This window comes from Rhinolophus sinicus, linkage group LG06 (assembly GCF_036562045.2).
Source record: "Rhinolophus sinicus isolate RSC01 linkage group LG06, ASM3656204v1, whole genome shotgun sequence".
NCBI lineage: Eukaryota > Metazoa > Chordata > Mammalia > Chiroptera > Rhinolophidae > Rhinolophus > Rhinolophus sinicus.
The window spans coordinates 156010774-156018139 of NC_133756.1; the positions used below are offsets into that span (position 1 = coordinate 156010774).

At 37.8% G+C, this 7366-nt stretch overlaps 1 pseudogene; it reads left to right on the top strand.

Moving 5' to 3' along the window:
- The first annotated feature begins 4747 nt into the window (after positions 1–4747).
- Positions 4748–5931, top strand: LOC109438814 (olfactory receptor 5B2; annotated as a pseudogene).
- Positions 5932–7366: the final 1435 nt, after the last annotated feature.

The window sequence follows — 7366 nt, forward strand, 5'->3', positions numbered from 1 at the left end:
GCTCATAGCAAACCCTGGGGTAAGGCCTCTGTGTACCAGCAAGTATTAATATTCAGATGAATAGATGATCACCAAATGGGTTCATTGTGCAGACTGGTCCTTCTATAATGATGTCACATTGAGTCTTAGCATTTCAGAGGCTAAAGCGTGGGGATGTGAATTATAGAAAGATGGAGCTCTCTGGGAATCTCCCCCTGAGGGCATCCACCGCTGCTCATCCCACTTTCCCAAGAAAGAAGCAATTACACTGCCTTGGGGACACGCTGATTACTTTCATTGTACACGTTTTTGCATTACTTGTTTTTTCTTATTTTTGTCCATTTATAATTAATGCATAATTTTCATGCACTAATATCCACAATTTTAGTGTATAGTTCTAAGAACTTTTTCAAATATATGGTCAAGTAATCACTATCACCTAAGCAAATTCCTATGATCTTCTTTTGGTAAACCCCTTCTCCCACCTACTTTCCCTGGCAATCAATAAATTATTTTGTCCAAATAAGTTTGCCTTTGTATGAATGTCCTTAACTTTAATCCTGGAATATATACAAGTTGAGTGTGTAATCTTTCTTTCACTTGACACTTGAGGTCCGTCCATATTGTTACCCGTGTCAGTTTTTACTGCCGAGTAGTATTCTTTTATTATTATTTTTTTAATTAAAGTTTATTGGGGTGACAATTGTTAGTAAAGTTACATAGATTTCAGTTGTACAATGCTGTATTACATCATCCGTAAATCCCACTGTGTTTACCACCCAGAGTCAGTTCTCCTTCCATCACCATATATTTGATCCTCTTTACCCTCATCTACCACCCCTCTCCCCCCTTACCCTCTGCAGAGTAGTATTCTATTACATTACAGATTATCTATCCTGTCCGTAGTTGAGGAACTTTTGTGTTGGGTCCAGTGTTTGGTAATTACAAACAAAGCTCATATAAACATTTGCCAAAACATTTTTGTGTAAACATAGGTTTTCATGTCATTTGGGTAAATATCTAGGAGTTGGATTGCTTGGTCATATGATAAATATATGTTTATTTGAATGAGAAACTGTCAAACTCATTTCTGAAGCGGCTCTACCATTTTGATTTCCCACCAGCAATGCGTTCCAATTGTTTTACATCTTTACCATTATTTGGTATTTTAAAGTTTTTAAAATGTAATTAACTTTTATATCCTTTTCCTTCTTGCTTTTTCTCAAAGACATCTCAAGAAGTCTGTTTAGCAAATCCTTTTATAAAACACCTACATAATTTACCATCAAGTTCTGCATTAGGAATGTTTTTCTCCAACAAACGATATAGATTTAGTCCTTCCTTCTGACAGTTACCTCAAGCCCACATTTCCAAGCTGACTCATCACATTACACTTTTATTAAAGCAGGCAAGAGTCATGGTTACCCATGTGTTCTGGGCACATTTTGCACAAATCAAATTTGCTTTACTTTAAATTTGGGTAAGTGATATAGCCTCTTCACACTTCAACTTCTCACCTATAGGAGGAAGAAAATAACTATCTTGTCATCTTCATAGGATTTTCAAAATTATCACATGACACATGTAGCAACTGTAGCACTAGTTTCATCATGTATCAGGTGTTTCATAAGGTTAAATGTTAATATTTATTATTTATAGAAATTGATACTACAGAGATCATAAAAATAGTGCAGTTCAAACAATCGCTCTGCTTACCCATATATGCTTGTCTGTTTTTCAGCTGGGGAGAGACATGTAATAGTTCTAGGCAATGCACTGTGAGAAGAATTGATATATTAGTTGAAACATACACACTGCCCTTCAGTTGTCTTTTCTCCTGCCCTGGTAATCATTAGGCTTATTTGTCCAGCAGAAATAGCTTCTCTTCTTCCAGAACACCTATAATGTATGTATTGTATTATGGTTCCTCATAAGTATTTAGGCTTTCCTTTTTTTTGGCTCCTATACCTGGATAATTTCAAATGACCTGTTTCCAAGTTCATTGATTCTTTCTTCTGCTTGATCAAGTCTGATTATAAGCTCTTTACTGAATTTTTTTAATTCAGTCATTGTATTTTTGTTTAATTGAAATTAATTGGAAAGATAATTGTTAATAAAGTTACATAGGTTTCAGGTGTTCAATTCTGTATTACATCATCTATATATCACATTGTATGTTCACCACCCAGCGTCAGTTCTCCTTCCATCACCACATGGTTGATCCCTTTCACCCTCATCTACCATCTCCCTCCCCACTAAACTATTGGTAGCCACTAAACTATTGTCTGTGTCTGTTGTTTTTGTTTCTTCATTTGTTTATCTTGTTCCTTTGTTGTTTTCAATTTTTTATACCACATATCAGTGAAATCATATGGTTTTTGACTTTTTCTCTCTGACTTATTTTGCTTAGCATAATAATCTCAGTATCCAGGCATGTAGTGTCAAATGGCACTATTTCACTTTTTCTTATGGCAGAATAGAATTGCATTGTGTATATACCACATCTTCTTTATCCAATTATCTATCCCATGTGTTCTGGGCTGGTTGTTTCCATGTCTTGGCCACCATCTTTCTGAAGGCCTCAAATTCAAATAAAAAGGATTTAAAACACTGTCCTTACACAAGAACATATTTATATAAAAGTTTTTAAACATGAAGCTCACCCCCAAAACAGACCTGGAGACTAAAGGCAGCCAACAAATTAGGAACTTTCAGGTCTTGATCTCTGTGGTTCAACTATGAGATGATAGCAATGAGAGAAAAATGAGTTTAAGAAAGGGGACTTTTTCTACTCATGCTAAAACATAGATTTTAAGAAAGAAATTACAGGGGACTGGGGGATGGGTGACAAAGGTGAAGGGATTAAGAAGTACAATTAGTAGTTATAAAATAGTCATGGGGATGTAAAGTGTAGCATAAGAATTATAATCAATAACATTGTAATAACTGTGTTTGGTGTCATATGGGGACTAGGTTAATTGGGGTGATCACTACGTAAGTTATACAAATGTCTAATCATGATTTTGTGCACCTGAAACTAATGTAATGCTGTATGTCAAAATACTGTATTTCAACTCTATTTAAAAATACAAGAAAAATTTAAAAAGAAAAAAATTACATGAAAGAATGGCTCGTAATGAATGGCTAGAATAACCCCTCATGTTGGCAGAGGAGAGACAGACTGAGAAACACTGGAGGACACAAAATATTTCAGGACCAAGTGTATGAGAAAAAGAAAATCAAAGAGAGAGGCTATAAGACTTCAAAACACATTTACTCCTGAATCCCTGAATTTCATCACCCATGTTTCTCAAACAAACATAACGGCTGTCATTCGATCCTGATAATAATATCATAGCTAACACTTACCAGGCTATGCTAAATCCCCAGAATTTTACTCATTGTTTTTAATTCATTATTTCATTTAGTTCTCACAATAATACCTTCAGATTTACCTCATTACAATCTTGATTTTGTACATGGAGAAAATCAGGTTTGGGGACTTAGGTTAGAACCAAAAACTCCTGGGTAGTAAATGGTAGGGCTGATATGCACCTCTTCCCAAAGCCCATGGTCTATTACCAATGTGGCATGTCTTCTCCTCAGAATGGTCTCTGCTTGCTGTATACACTCCTACCTCTCCAGTTTATCTCAGTACATCTACTATGCATATGTGTCTCAGTTAACTGTGAAATCTCAAACACTGAGTGTCGTGCAGGGAGTCATGCGGGAGACCCTGCTCGCTGCGCCATTGGTCATGCAGGGTGTCACGTGGGGTCTCAGCTCTCGCTCCCCACATAAGAAAGCAGGACATGGTGAGGCCAAACAGGAACACTCATGGAGCCATAAATAGGGGAGTCATACCATTATATTCTCGCTGGCGGCATCTGCCTCTCTGCAATCCGCTGTTGCTAGCTAAGCCACCATCTTCTTGCTAGCCCCCATTCTCCTGCTAGCTAGCCACAGCAGTTATATTAGTGGCCAATGGCTCACTGGTTACAGCTGATGGCCAACTAGCCACAGCTGATGGCCATCCAATCACAGGTGATGGCCATTTACTACCTGAGCCAGCACTTTTCCAGGTGAGGCCGAGAGCCTGGAAACTGCACTCCTGGCTCTGTCCCCACACTGAGTTTGGATTAATGGAGACAAAGAGTAATTGTAAGTTGAGTTAAGTTCAATTTCCTTTATATTAACACCAGTAGACTGAAGAACCATTCTGCCTGGGTATGTAATTAGGCTTTGGCAGTAATAATTTTGTAAACTTAAATACATTACTCAACCTCTGTGCCTCTTAAGTTAAATAGGGTAACAACTAGTCAATCTAAAGGAGTTACTGAGAAAAATAAGTGGATATAGACAAAGTGTCTAGAACAGTTCCTGGCACGTGAGAAACAGAGAAGAATAAGCATTTACTAGGCTCAGGGAACTGAAATGACACATATATTCCTTCCAGATATGTCATCTTGTTCAAGATGTTACTTTTTCCACATATCAGTTTGCCAGTTTATAAAATTTAGAAAGTGGGAAATGATCCATAAAAAATCCTTCAGTTTCAATAGTGTGTAACTGTAGATAATGTATACATTAAATTTTGTTGTCAAACCCATACTTTAGATTTGAATAACAGTGAAGAATTTTTGCCATAATAAAGGTGTATATCTATCAACTTTCTATCTGTTTCAATTTTTCTTCAATTCACTTTTGTTTATCACTCTGTTCCTTTATTTCTCACTACCACAGGACATCACATGATTCCCAAATAACACTGATGGGGAACAGGGCAGAAGTGACACAGTTCATCTTCCTCGGGCTAACCAGTGCCCCAGGACTGCAGGTCCCTCTCTTTATCATGTTCACTCTCATTTACCTCATCAGTGTGGTTGGAAACCAGGGGATAATCATTTTGATTCTCATGGACTCTCGTCTCCACACTCCCATGTACTTTTTTCTCAGTAACCTGTCTCTGGTGGACTTTGGCTACTCTACGGTCACTCCCAAAGTCATGGCTAGGTTCCTTGTAGGAGACAAGGTCATCTGCTACAATGCATGTGCTGCTCAGATGTTTTTTTTTTTTTTTTAATTTATTGAGGTGACAATTGTTAGTAAAATTACATAGATTTCAGGTGTACAATTCTGTATTACATCATCTATAAATCCCATTGTGTGTTCATCACCCAGAGTCAGTTCTCCTTCCATCACCATATATTCGATCTCCCTTACCCTCATCTCCCACCCCCCACCCCCCACCCCCCTTACCCTCTGGCAACCACCAAACCATTGTCTGTGTCTATGAGTTTCTGTTTCTCATTTGTTTGTCTTGTTCTTTTGTTGTGGCCTTTGCTACTGTGGAAAGTTACCTCTTGGCCTCAATGGCTTATGACTGCTTTGCAACAGTGTGCAAACCCCTGCATTACACCACCACCATGATGACAGGGGTGTGTACATGACTGGCTATAGGCTCCTATGTTTATGGTTTCCTGAATGCCTCCATCCACATTATGGACACGTTCATTCTCTCTGTGAGTCCAATCTGGTCCATCACTTTTTCTGTGATGTTCCAGCAGTCATGTCTCTTTCTTGTTCTGACAGACATGTTAGTGAGTTGGTTCTTGTTGTTGTGGCAAGCTTCAACATCTTTTTTGCTCTCCTGATTATCTTAATTTCCTACCTGTTCATATTTGTCACCATCCTGAAGGATATCAGAAGGCTCTATCCGCCTGTGCCTCCCACCTCACTGCAGTCTCCATCTTCTACAAGTCAGTTATCTTTATATACTCTCAGCCCAGCTCCAGCCATTCCATAGCCACAGACAAAATTGCATCTGTGTTTTATACTATGCTCATCCTCATGCTGAATGCCCTGATCCATAGCTTGTGGAGCAAGGAGGTTAAAAATGCATTCAAGAAGGTTGTTGAGAAGAAAAAATTGTCTTTAGGTTTCACCTTGTGAAGTTGTAGATTCCACAATAATCTAATTTTGTCTTGTCAGATGTTCAATATGCAACAACTCACATTTTAAGGCCCACAGTATGTCTAAATTACTGAGGTAATACCATTTATTTTCAAAATTCCATCATCTAGAAAAAAAATATTATATACAAATGTGTGATACCTGAATTAGGATGGCCAAGGGGGACCTTAAGAAAATTGGGGCCTTGTTTATAATAAACTTTATTAATTATATTTGATTTAGTCACATGTTCATATTTTCTCCACCATATGGCAATGCAAGCATTTATGTAAAACATGGCACACACAAACACGTGAATAGAAGCACATGCAAGAATCCCATATGTGCATATACTCAGAAAAGATGGAAATTTGTTAAAAGATTTGGATGGAATATGGCTAGTGTTAAATTAAAAGTTAACATAATTTACATATCAGAATAGAATTTTACATCCAACATCATTTATGTCTCTAGTTAAAAACTATTTTAGGAGCCCAAAATGAAGAAAATGTGGCATGGATTTTTAAATAAAGATATATGCTTTTTGTTGGCTCATTTCATTCAGAGCTAAATACATAGAGCATTATAAAGGAATTAATATTCTGTCTTCAATAAGTCTATTGGCAGATATAGTTGGTCATGGGATAATTTTCATAAAGAAGAAGGCCAGAGTACAAGAAAAGGTGATTCGTCAATAATAAGGGAATTTTCCAATTTTTCTGTATGTGGCTACTTTGTCTTATGTTTTGAAAAAGAAGTCACTGATTAATTATGTTATCCATTTATCCTGCTGGAAACACTATTAAAAACGAATGCGACTCGTTCATGGATACTTCAGAGTTTAGCTAAGCTCCACCATGCTTTACCCCTCTCCTACTCAGCCATTCCACTTCACTCACATCGAGTCCCTTGCTTTTCCTGGACAACTCCAAGCATGCTCTTGCCTCAGGGTCCTTGTACTTGCTGATTTGTGTGCTCAGAAAGCTCCCTCACTTTCTTCAGGTGTTTGCTTAAATGTTACCATATCATAGTCACCCCACCCCCTGAATGACTGTGTTCTCTTCTTGCTTTATTCCTTTATAGTTCATAGTTTTGATCACTACTCAACTATTGTATTCATTCATTCATTCACTCACTCACTCTCTCTCTCATTCATTCATCTACTTCTCTACCAAGAACACAAGAGGGGTCACATTATTTCTACAGTGAGAAAGACTGCAAAAATGAACATACGAGCAACACATGTATGGTAGGAAATGACCTTGTTTTTATAAGGAATCGGCTATCACTTTGGGAGTGACTGCTGTGGAGGAACCAAAGTCCGCCAGAGCAAGATCACTGAGGACGAAGTACATGGGAGTGTGGAGACGAGAGTTCAGCAGGATGGATAGGATCCCAAGTTCCCAAGGAGAGCGATAAGGTGGATGAGGGTGAA